We start from the raw sequence: 12,288 nt of genomic DNA on the forward strand, positions 1-12,288 counted from the left end.
CTTTAAAAACATTTATTGATTCTTTGAGAATTTCATACAGTACATTTTGATCACATTCACTCCTCATTCTTCCTCCAACTCATCCTAGGTCCACCCACCTCTCTAATCCCCCCAACTTTATCTCTGTTTCTTTTTAAAAGTATCTCAATTCCCATTTGTGCTGTGCACATCACTCCTGGATGTGAAGCCGTCCACTGGAACCCGGCCATTTCCTTCCTCTTTTTTTAAATATAGGAGAGGAAAAAGAACAGAGCCCCCGCCAGAGGACAAAGAACACCGGAGCACCAGATACACGCGGCTGAAGAACCGATTTTTTCTTTTTTTCTTTCAGAGGCATCAGAGGGACCTTAGGCTACGTAGTCTTATTTTCCACATCAGCCATTCCACAGCTGTCCTGGCAAACAGCCCTTCTCCTCAGCAGCCTCATAACGCTCAGCCCACCCGAAGACTCACTTCGGTCCTCTTTGCCAGCGGCCTGGGAAGACCCTGGCCCACAGTGACGTCATCAGGCCTAAGCCCCACCCCCCACTGTCAGCCCAGAGAAGCTGGGAGCCCTCCCCTCCCCTTGTTAGCGGAGGTGACAAGGACAGCTTATGTCTAGACACCTTGTAAGCCCAGCTCCACCCTAGCTGTATCTCCCTCCCTTACCCCCTTCATTCGTAAACCTGGGGACTTGGGCTAAATGGTTATGTATGTGTGTGTTCTAAAAACCGGAAGTGGCCGGGCGTTGGCGGCGCACGCCTTTAATCCCAGCACTCGGGAGGCAGAGGCAGGCGGATCTCTGTGAGTTCGAGGCCAGCCTGGGCTACCAAGTGAGCTCCAGGAAAGGCGCAAAGCTACACAGAGAAACCCTGTCTAGAAAAACCAAAAAAACCCCAAAAAACAACAACAACAAAAAACCCGGAAGTGGTAGGTGAAGGCCATAAACACAACATTATCTCCAAAGCAAGATGTCTAGTGCCAACTTGGAGAGAATCAGGCCTAAGGTGCCTTTGTTTTCTCTTTCTGGAGGTGAGTGGTCTGACTGAAGACCTTCAGTCCTTCCCTTGTGTGAAGGGATAAACTTGCGTGGAATTTCAACTCTCTCATCAGAAGGGGAGTGAGAAGAATCAGTCGGCTTTGTTTTTTTCCCCAGCTAAACTTCTTGTTCATAAGTGACAGCATTGTTTGTTGGGTCCCTCGGCCCTCTCCTTCTCAGAATCAGCTTTCTCCGTGTGACTCATCTGAGCACAGCTTTGTTGTTTTGGGGGTCTCATGTAGCCCAGGTCGGCTCCAAGCTGGGGGAGGAGCTTGGAATCCTCAGCCTCTCCCTTTGGCGGCACTGCGATTACATGACAGGCCCCTGTGGTCTCCACCACCCTGTTTTGGGAGATGCTAGGGATGAAATGCAGGGCTTCTGGTATACTAGAGGTTTTCTACCCACAGAGCAATGTCTGCAGCAAACACGCTTTATTTGGAAAACAAACAAAGAAAGATTAACAAAACAGAAGGTCGGCAAAGCAGCTCAGTGCGTAGGGCTGCTTAATGAGCACACACGAAACCCCCAATTTGGTTCCTAGTGCCACAGAAAACTGGTGTGGTTGAGCACGCCTGGACTCTCCACGGAAGAGGAGGTAGGAGGGTCATCTTTAGCTGTGTAGCACGTTCGAGGCCAACCTGGGCTAGGTGGAACCTTGTTTCAAAAATAAATCAGTAAGCAAATCTTTATCGGGTGGGACACGTTCTTATTTAATTGGCTTTAACGAGATCCATGTAGAAAACACTACTGTCAGTCTAAGTGAACTTGATTGGCTGCAGCTATAGGTAAGGGTGCCATAAGGGACTCCAGCCTCCAGCAGAGGGCTGGACATAATGTGAATGAGTGTTTTTTTTTTTTTTTTAAATCTAGGAGGCGGAATGCTCCACAGGCTTATTCTAAGATGCCAGAGTGGCCCATTTTCCTTTAACTATTTATTTGTGTGTGCCAACCATTGCACCAATTTCTTCTAGGGTGTATGTACTTCAAGCAATTTGCCTTGACAGCACCTGCCAGGCATGGAGACCTATAAGATACGTGCTGGGGCAGTCACTGATGTTGACAAGGTCCAATGAAGTCATGCTGGGTACTGAGTCCATTTCCAGCTTCTTTGAGGGTGCTGGGAACAGACTGTCTGAGCTGGGGAGACACTGGGTAACACTCAGATCATTAGGCCTGGATGTTCTAAACACCAAGACTCAGGCTACTGTAAACTGCCGGCTGTTCCTCAGAACCTGTGTTCTGAGTTCAAAAGAAATGGCGTATGTTAGTCTGGTATGGGGTCCTCAGGCTGGGAGATGATGTCGTTCGAACTTCTGCAGTCTCAGCACTGCTGTCGGGGTGTGAGAAGTGGAGACAGGAGAATCCCTTGCTCACAGGCAGAACAATGAGGAGACCCAGGATTGTCCTCCGACCTTTCCTCTTGTGCTTGGCACACAGGCGCTCGCATCCACACACATGAATGCACACCCACGCAGGTGTGCATGTGCACATAAGTAATCATATCACACCCAGGAAAGATACTCTCTATCAGAGTATCGAGGGCAGGGAAGTGTTTAGGACCGCCCAGAGTCACACCCTACAGGCAGTATGGTGGGTCACTCCGGCGCCGTTGGCAAGGATGGCAGTGATGGCGTTGGTACAGGGATTGTGTGATAAGCAGTGTGTGATTAGAAGCTGTTTTCCCCTTTGTTGTTTAATCCCCCAAACTTTTGTCTCTTCGTTTGTAGGATGGGAACTCTTGTCATTGAACGGTTTTCGGTTTAAGAAAATGAATGAAGAATGCATGGAGCACTTTAGGTATTCGAAAAGCAGGTTTTATTATCTAAGTGCAGGTAAACAAACAAACAAAAACCAACCAAACTAAAAAAACAAAAACAAAAAACCGTCTTCGTCCTAAGGAAACTTCCAGAAAGTTGTCAAAAACATATGAACATATTTAGGATTTTTCCAGGTGTGGTGGCTTTTGTTTGTAGTCCCAGTACTTGGTGGGGGGTGGGGGGAGGCTGAGGCAGGAGGATTACCCTGAGTTTGAGGCCACCCTGGCCTACATATTGAGTTCCAGACTAGCCTGGGCTACAGAATGAGACCCTGCCTCAAGAAGCCATAATGATGATGTGTGGGCTTGTACGCGTGGGCAAGCACACACACACACACACACACACACACACACACACACACACACACACACCATGCAGACACAGTTTTTGGTGAAGATGAGGCCTCTGGAATTCTGGGCATTCTCATTTAATATCTTCTCATTTAAATCCTTTTCTGTTCTTCAACTGTGTTTTCCTTTTTCCTTCTCTTCATTCCTTTCCCTGCAATTATCAAATTCTTTGCAAAAATTTTTACTTGATAGGAATTTAAAAATATTTCCGAGAAGAAATGAAATGTAGAATGGTAATTTCCAGACTTATTTAACAAACAAAATGAATTGTTTTTTAGGTACCCAGGACTTTGTAACTTGTCTTTAACTTATTAATTGGTGGTTGATAAAGCATAAAGCATGCCAGCTGTTAAACCATCAGGACTCCATTCAATGATTTACTCTCTTGTTACCTATTTGGAAAGGCGACAAGGAAAACACACACAAACACTATTTTCTTATTCATTCATTGTTTTTATTTTGTTTTTACTTGTATGTGAGTGTGATGTGTCTTTATGTGGTGTGTGTGTGTCTATGTGTCTGTGTGTGTCATGTGTATGTGTCTGCATTCACATGCGTGCACAGTGTGCAGGTGTGGGTGGAGGTCAGAGGTCACCATTGGGGTTTTCTTCAATCACTCCCCACCCTATTTTTGGAGACAGGCTTACTAACTGATCCTGGAGCTCACTGATTTGGCTTGGCCTAGCTGGCCAACGAGCCCCAGAGATAGCTTGACCTTCTCACTGCTGGGATTACAGGCACATGCCATGAGCCCCGCTTTTCACCTGGCTGCTGGGGATCTGAGCGCAGGTCTCCATGCTGGTATGGAGACCGCTGAGCCTTCCACATTGTCGGATTGCATGGGCTAAGAACCACTGGTGTGGGAGAATCAGCACTGAGCAAGGCATGTACTGAGACTGCGCGCGCGCGCGCGGACGAAGGTAAGAGAAAACAATAGAGCAACCCAAGCGTGTTGACAACCTGGAAGCAAAGTCCCGAAGATTGTCACAGGCCCAGCACTGCCAGCCATGGTCTTCAGAAAGCATACTGCCCCCTGCTGGGAGTAGAAGGCTGCACAGCCCCACAAATTGATCCTGAGCAGCTGAAGGATTTCCTCTAGGGATAGATGTTTGTTGATCGACAGTTGACTGGATCTGTCTAAGCGGATTGTGGTTAGACCAGAATTATTTTTTAAGCAGGAACTTCTCTCAAATCCTGGGCACAATTATGGAAGCAGAAGGCACGGTCTATGTGACCTCCGTTTAACCTTGGGACTATTTACGATTTTAAACATTTTCATTGCCTAGGTGAGCAGGGAAAACATCTCCTATTTCCACACTTACATCCTCCATTATACTAATTGCAGGAAGAAGGCTTCTAAAATCCACCATTAAAACACTAAAGGAACGTATCCATGACATGCAGCTCTACACGGAGCCTAAGTAAAATTGAGTTATGGGCTCAGAGGCCTGTGGCCTTTATTGAAGCTGTCTGCTGTGTGATTGTGGGAGAACTGCTCCGAAAGCATGGATCTTCCCCCCCTCCTAGGCACTAAAGTTGTTTCTGTAGTCTTGTTTTATTTGGTAACTACACTGTGATTAAATATAGTTTGTGGGTAAAATTATTATAAGTTGGCATTTGTACATTTTATGGTTTCATATTAAGAAACCTTAGTTAAAGAAAATCATTCGCAGGGACTCCAGCAAGGATCCCTTCCTCAGAGCCCACGCTGCAGGCTTTCCCCATGGCCCAGTCCAAAAACCATAGGTGCGGGGGATAAGGAGGAATGTAGGACCACGGGGGTGCAGTGGGGGGAACCCAGCCCCAACAATCGGATAAAAACACATCTTGAAGGCCTGTGCTCCCTTCTTAAGTATCGTGAAGAATGCTCATTAGTTTTGACCGGGCAGATATTATGGGATGGAAAAAAACAAAATGTGAGGGGAAGTTACCCCTCAAGTAGAAGAAGATCTACACAAGAACATTACAGAATTTGAGACCTCAGCCTCCCCAACTTCCTTTCTCTTTCCCTACCCTTTCCTTCCTCTCCTTTCTTTTCTTCATCTCTTCCCTTTTCTTTTCTCACTTTCCCCCATTTCCTTCCCCTCTCCTCCCCTTCCCTTCTCCCTCCTCTTCCCACCCCTTCCTTTTGTGTATTTCAGTCAATAAAACATCGCCCTTTGCGTTCATACACCTGGCTGTGAGATGTACAAGACGTCCTAGTTGCCCAAGCCCCCCTAGAGAATGAGAGTGGTATCTTAGTGGGAAGTGCATCCTGTATCTCAGTGCTGTTTCAGACATGTCCTTTGTGGCTGTGTGAGCTCAGTGAGACGCAGGCCTTCTGGTCAGGTCACCAAATAAGGGGACAGAACATCGACATTTCAGCTAGTTACATCCTGCTGCCCTCAGGGAGGGCACAGGTGAAGGATGAAGACGTTTCAAAAATTTCACATTCTATAAAGAAAACTCAATGCTTAGGAACAGAGATTTCTTTCAGGGCTTCTAGATGGAGCTCCTTCCCTGTGTGAGGCTGGACTACCAGGAGCTTATCAAGGTTACCCCACAGCACATGCCCCAGCCACCACCCTCCCACCAGTAGTCTAAGTTAGCCACAGTGTTGACCTAACTGCTTGGAGGTTGAGTAATACATGGGCATGGATGGAGATTGGGGGCCTCAGCTTTCATAGTCACTGGCATAAATATAATTATATGGCATAATACGACACCATCTGGCAGTCTTTTGTATTCTCCCAAGGTATGACTAGACACATGGTGGGCCCTGGGGAGGATATAAAGGAAAATGGGATGATATTCTTCTGATCTTATTTTGAAAAGAAATTACTTTTGTGTGTATGCACATGTGTTTTGGGAGCCTGTGCACAGCCATGTGTGAACCTGTGGAAGCCTCAGGTAGCCACAGAGTATCCATTCACTCTCCACATTATTTTTAAGGCAAGGTCTTTCACTGAATCTGGAGGTCAGCAGTTGTATCTAACAGCTGACCAGCAAGACCCTGGGGTTGTCCTGTCTCCCAGGGATAGTATTTGGCACACTGTCACACCTGGGTTTCTCACAGGCTGTTGGAGATCTGACTTTAGGGCCTCAGGTTTCCTTGGAAAACACTTTCCCCATGGGTCTATCTGGATAGCTCCAAGATCTTGCTTTCTACAAGGGAGGCCAGGACTCAGGGCTTGGAGGTAGTTGAGGCTGTTTAAGTGACATGCTGTTTAGAGAACTTAGAGACCTTTTAAGCTTTTTGTGCATTCAGAAAATAATATTGCCTGAGTTCTCTTGCCATCACTAGGCCTCATTCATGGTTTTCTGTGTCTTCATGGACTCAGGCCTTCTCAATATGAATGAGCAACAGTTTTCATTCATCACTTAAATCTAATCTTAAGTCTTTTCTCATTTCACCTTTTTATTTTATTTTTTTTTAAATTTTGGGTTTTCAGCTTGAATTGTACACTTTGCTTCCAGGACTCACACAGAGTACGCTTCAGTTTTGTGTGGCCTCTATGACACTGTGAGAGCGGGAACGGTTAATGTGTCACCCGGCCCGGCTCAGGTGGTGACCTAAACCCAATGGAACCACACATTCCTGGTGCCTGAAGCAACGCCCTTAAAACGAAGGAAGCAAAAACAGCCAACTGCTGTTTGTGTGGACTCAAGAATCCTTCAGTTGCTTTAACAAAATAAATGTTTCAAGGAAGGCGAGTCTCAGGTCTGAAGATGTCTGAGGTCGGACAGATCCTCAGAGAACTGGCCAAGGCATTCAGCATCAGGGAACTAGATGGACTCTGCAGGAGATGGATGACTGACAGGCCATTGCTTGGAGGCCATGTGGTCTGGCCTGAGGAAAGGGACTAACCCCCTCCAACTGTGGCTCACTTCTCCAAGTGCTGATGGGAGCCAAGTTCAAGTTTTACTTCCTGCAAACCAATTGCACATTTCAGAAAACCGAGAAGCCTTCTGTATAGGAAAAGTACAGGTGAAAAATATAATAAATATTATTGTCAAAATGGAAAGAAGAGTGGCAGGTCCTGCTCTCTGCCACATAGCAGGCAAGCGTTCTTGTATTACTTCCCTCAAATAGGCTGGGCACTACCATGTTGTCACTAGTTTACAGAGGAAGGGGCTGGAGTGCTATGAGGCTCCCGAAACTACTAACTAGCACAGAACAGAGAAATCGCAAAACCAAACTCTGGGTTTCCGTTCTTCTGATGTTCAAGGTCTTAATCTTCTCTGGCTCAGGCTGTAGCCTTTCTAGTTTGTCCTCTGTAGGACCCGGTACCCAGGCTTTGTCTGGGTTGCTGAGCCACATGAAACATTTTATATTATTTACCATCCTCACAAAACCCCTGAGCATTAGCTTTACTCGTATTTTACAGATGGAGAAGCTGAGAAGTCAAGTTGTATTAAAAGGGGTGAACCAGAGATTCATTTCCTGGGTTGCAACTCTCTAAAGTGCATGTTGGCTTTTAGGTTTTTTTTTTTTTTTTTTTTTTTTTTTTTTTTGTTTTTTGAGACAGGGTTTCTCTGTGTAGCTTTGCGCCTTTCCTGGAGCTCACTTGGTAGCCCAGGCTGGCCTCGAACTCACAGAGATCCGCCTGGCTCTGCCTCCCGAGTGCTGGGATTAAAGGCGTGCGCCACCACCGCCCGGCGGCTTTTAGGTTTTAAATAACGATTCTAAATTCAATGAAATTAAGAGTTATTCCAGATGCATTGAGCTTCCTATATTAAATTTGCATCACAATATTTGTATGTGTGTGTGTGTGTGTGTGTGTGTGTGTGTGTGTGTGTGTGTGTGTGTGTTCAAGTGTGTGTGTGCATATGGAGGCCAGATGTTGATGCAGGATGTCTTCTTCATTTGCTTTCCACTTTATTAATTGAGGCAGGGCATCGTGCTATTTTTTAAAATTTATTTATGTATTTATTTTCACAGAGGTGCTCCAGATCTATATTCCATTTCCTCCCATTTGTGTGGCAAGGTCTTTATCAATTGAGACGTATCCTCAGACCCAACACAGTGTTTTTTGGAGGCTGAAAATGTTAGGTCCTATAAATGTCAGGAAGACAAGGGAGAAGGCTGGGTACATCTGTCGTCTCGTCTATGTTTTATCCATTTTACCATCAAACAGCAGCAAAATAATTAATTTCTAACTTCCTATCTAAGACAAATGCAGAACTAACATAAATAAATTCTCCACAAATGCAAAGACAGATGCCTTAGCAGTTAAGAGTTCTGGCTGCTTTTACAGAGGACCTGGGTTCAGTTCTCAGCACCCACATGGCGCTCCCAACCATCTGTTACCCAGTTCCACGGGGATCTGATGCCCTCTTCTGGTCTCCTCCTCCACTGAATGCAGGTGATGCACAGATGCCCATGTAGACAAGCACCCATATACTTTAAAAGTAGAGTAAAAATATAAACAGAAAGAAAGAAGCAATCTGCCAATGGTTCGACTCAAGAAAAACATGATGAATGTGGCCAGAGGCAGAGGGACAAGCAAGTTTTCATGTTTTCTAAGCGAATTCCTTCCCTTCCTCCTGGTTACTGGCCTGAGCATCACAGAGTCAGCTGTTAAAATCCCAGGTTGGGTAGTTTTGCAGTGGAATTATTTAATTCAGTTTTCATTTTGTCAAGATCCACTTCCTAGGAGCTCATGATGCCCCTGGCACTGGATTTAGATGATAAAGACACATAGCTTTGCAAGGCTCAGTCTGATCCTTGAGGGTCTTATAGGATGTAGGAGGAATAAGTATCTAGCATTAAGATTTTAAGTGTTTTTGGTATGTTCCCATAATTTTCAGAACCAAATCCAAGGAGCTGGTATACACAGCCAATCAGATACTGTGCTGGAATTTTCTCTCGACTCCGATGCCCAGCCTTGCAGTTAGCATCTCTGATAGGTGGCATGCTTCCTATGTTGCTAGGCAACAATACTAGGCAAAAATTAGCCCTAAATAGTATTTGGACTGTGTGGAACTAAAAATATGCTTTAAGTGCCTACTGGGGACACCAAAACAAAAACAAAAAACAAAACCCAGAAATACAAAACCAAGGTTCAAAACAACCTTTCCCATACAACTGGCCAAAGATGACAGCCGTTTGTTTAGTGCTAGGAACAGACTTTGAAGTGAGGCGCCTGGTGATTTTTAAGAAGCTGAAGGGGTGCATGTGGTTTCAGACTGAGTACATGAAGTATAAACTTTACTAATATGTTAAATAAAATATGCCCCACAAAGCAAATATCTCAGGTTTTCTCTCATGTGGAAGCTGGAGGGGGAAAGAAGGACATAAAACCAAGGGGGAGCCGGGCGGTGGTGGCGCACGCCTTTAATCCCAGCACTCGGGAGGCAGAGGCAGGTGGATCTCTGTGAGTTCGAGGCCAGCCTGGGCTACCAAGTGAGCTCCAGGAAAGGCGCAAAGCTACACAGAGAAACCCTGTCTCGAAAAACCAAAAAAAAAAAAAAAAAAAAAAAAAAAAAACCAAGGGGGATTTTTATGGGTGTGGAAAGGGAAAAAAACAGGATAATGTGGAGTTAATGTGATCAAAGTATATTATATGCCTGTATGGACATATAATCAAACTCCTTACTTTGTATACATACATGCACACACACACACACACACACGCGCACACACCCCTATACTTGGTTTTTTTTGAGACAGGGTTTTTCTCTCTCTGTGACAGTCCTGGCTGTTCTGGAACTCACCCTGTAGACCAGGCTGGCCTCAAACTCATGGAGATCTGCCTGCTTCTGCCTCCCGAGTGCTGGGATTAAAGGTATGCACCATCACTGCCTGGCTGTACTTGTATTTGTTGACAAAAATATTTAAACTTACAACATTTTAAACTTAAAATGTATGTGTGTACTCATGTGTGTGGCATGCATGTGGGGGCCAGAGGTCCGAGTCTGGCGTCTCCCTCAGTTCCTCTCCCTTTGATTTTTTTGAGACAAGGTTTGATCACTGAATGTGGAGCTCAGCTGTTCAACCTGACTGGCTGGTTCACAAGCACCAATGCTCTTCCTGTCTTCACCTCCTTAGCACTGGGATTATAAACATGTAGTATCACACCTTGATTTTTTTTGTGTGTGAGTCCTGGGGGATTGAACTTGGGTCCTTATGCTCACATGGCAAGCACCTTACCCAATAAACCATATCTACCATCCAACATTTTAAACTTTTATGTTTGAAATTATCAGCCAATATAATCAAGTAAGCCCAGGGTACTTTGTGTGTGTGTGTGTGTGTGTGTGTGTGTGTGTGTGTGTGTGTGTGACAGAGTGTAAGAGTGTGAATGTGAGAGTATATTTGTGTGTGTGTGTGTGTGTGTGTGTGTGTGTGTGACAGAGAGAGTGTAAGAGTGTGAGTGTGTGTGAGTATATTTGTGTGTGTGTGAAGAGATGATTTAGGAAGCTGATTGAGGCTGGTGATTGCTGAGGTGGAGAACTGGAGACCATTTTAGAGGGCGAAGTTTGTGAAGAGGAGTAACAATAAGGAGACGTGATTAGTGCAGGGCTAGCTCCATGTGAAAATGAGACAGTGCGGGGAATATGGAGAACTAATGTCGGCTTAATGCTGTAGGTGGATGGCAGGAAAGCAGGGCAGGGGGAGGGGTTCAGACCGCAGAAGAGCCGCAGAATTCATCTGTGGGGCTGAAGAGACTAAATTGGTGGGGTCAGCTTCCAAATAGTTTCTGACTTCTCTCCCCTGGCATCAGACTTTTCGTCGGATGTCTTACTGCACTTTCCCTCAGAAGTCATCTCCAAACAGCCATGCCTACAGTGGTGCTTCCTGATAGCCTCTTGCTTCTCAGCGGAACATAGCCTATCTACATTAGAGATTCTTTTACTATTGTCTACTGTAAGATGAATTGCTAAATGGTCTTATATTAATAAAAACCCAGAGCCAGATTTGGGGGTGAAAACTGAGAGATCAGAAAAGCAGAAAGAAGCCAGTCACATTCTTACCACTTGGAAATCCTCAGCCCAAGAGACCTACTTCCTGTATACCCATGCCTATATGCCTTTCTGTTCTGCATCTCACTCTCTTTCTCCGCCCAGCTACATCACCTCCTGTCTGTCTGTACAGACCTCCAGACCTCTATGGTTAGTGCTGGGATTAAAGGCATGTGTCACCATGCCTGGCTCTGTTCCCCAGTGTGGCCTTGAACTCAGAGATCTGGATGGATCTCTGCCTCCTGAATGCTAGGATTAAAGGCATGTGCTCCCATTGCCTGACCTTTATGTTTAATATAGTAGTTGGCTTTTTCCTCTGATCCTCAGATAAGCTTTATTAGGGTGTAAAATATATTGGGGGATACCATATCACCACAGTCCACTTCATCAGAATATAGTTATGTGAAGAGCTAGCCACAACCAGTCTTGTATCCATAACATTCCTAATGCCTGGCATAACATTTGTGCCCAGCTCTGCAAAAGAAGTGATCAGGTTCTCACTGACATCCTCTAAGCCAAGCAGTGGCAGTGTTGGATTATTGGGGATTATTTAAGGGTAACAGGATGGCAGTTAGGGCAGGGCAGGTGGGGGCAGGTGGGGGTGGCTTTAGTAGTGTGGGTAAATTGTGCCTCGGACTGAAATGGGCAGTGGGGGAAGGAGAGAGGGAGGTGGACTCTAAAAGCCTTCCAACTGGAGCTGACGGCTGTGAGACAGGAAGGGTAGGGATAACTTCTAGAGCTCTAACTGCCGTGATTATGTGTGGTACCCACCTGCTGCTGGAGGGCTCCTCTCCAGGTTCCACCAAACCCCGCAGTCCCACAATCCACGTATAAAATAATCACTCAGACGCTTATATCACTTATAAACTGTATGGCCGTGGCAGGCTTCTTGCTAACTGTTCTTATATCTTAAATTAACCCATTTCTATAAATCTATACCCTGCCACGTCGCTTGTGGCTTACTGGCGTCTTTACATGCTGCTTATCCTGGCGGTGGCTGCAGCGTCTCTTCTCCTTCTTCCTGTTTCCCCAATTCTCCTCTCTCTTTATCCCGCCTATACTTCCTGCCTGGTCACTGGCCATCAGGGTTTTATTTATATAGAGTGATATCCACAGCACCCACCTCAGTGATGCTGATGTGAGAAACAGTTCACAAGGA

The 12,288-nt window shown here is 45.6% G+C and overlaps 1 long non-coding RNA gene across 1 annotated transcript; it reads left to right on the top strand.

Annotated features, from left to right (window-relative positions):
* Positions 1–1,995: 1,995 nt before the first annotated feature.
* Positions 1,996–2,964, top strand: LOC143267735 (uncharacterized). The gene is made up of 2 exons (XR_013043166.1): positions 1,996–2,102; positions 2,746–2,964. It is a non-coding gene; the product is annotated as an uncharacterized LOC143267735 (long non-coding RNA).
* The last annotated feature ends 9,324 nt before the right edge of the window (positions 2,965–12,288 follow it).

The sequence above is a fragment of the Peromyscus maniculatus genome, chromosome 11, assembly GCF_049852395.1.
Source record: "Peromyscus maniculatus bairdii isolate BWxNUB_F1_BW_parent chromosome 11, HU_Pman_BW_mat_3.1, whole genome shotgun sequence".
Taxonomy (NCBI): domain Eukaryota; kingdom Metazoa; phylum Chordata; class Mammalia; order Rodentia; family Cricetidae; genus Peromyscus; species Peromyscus maniculatus.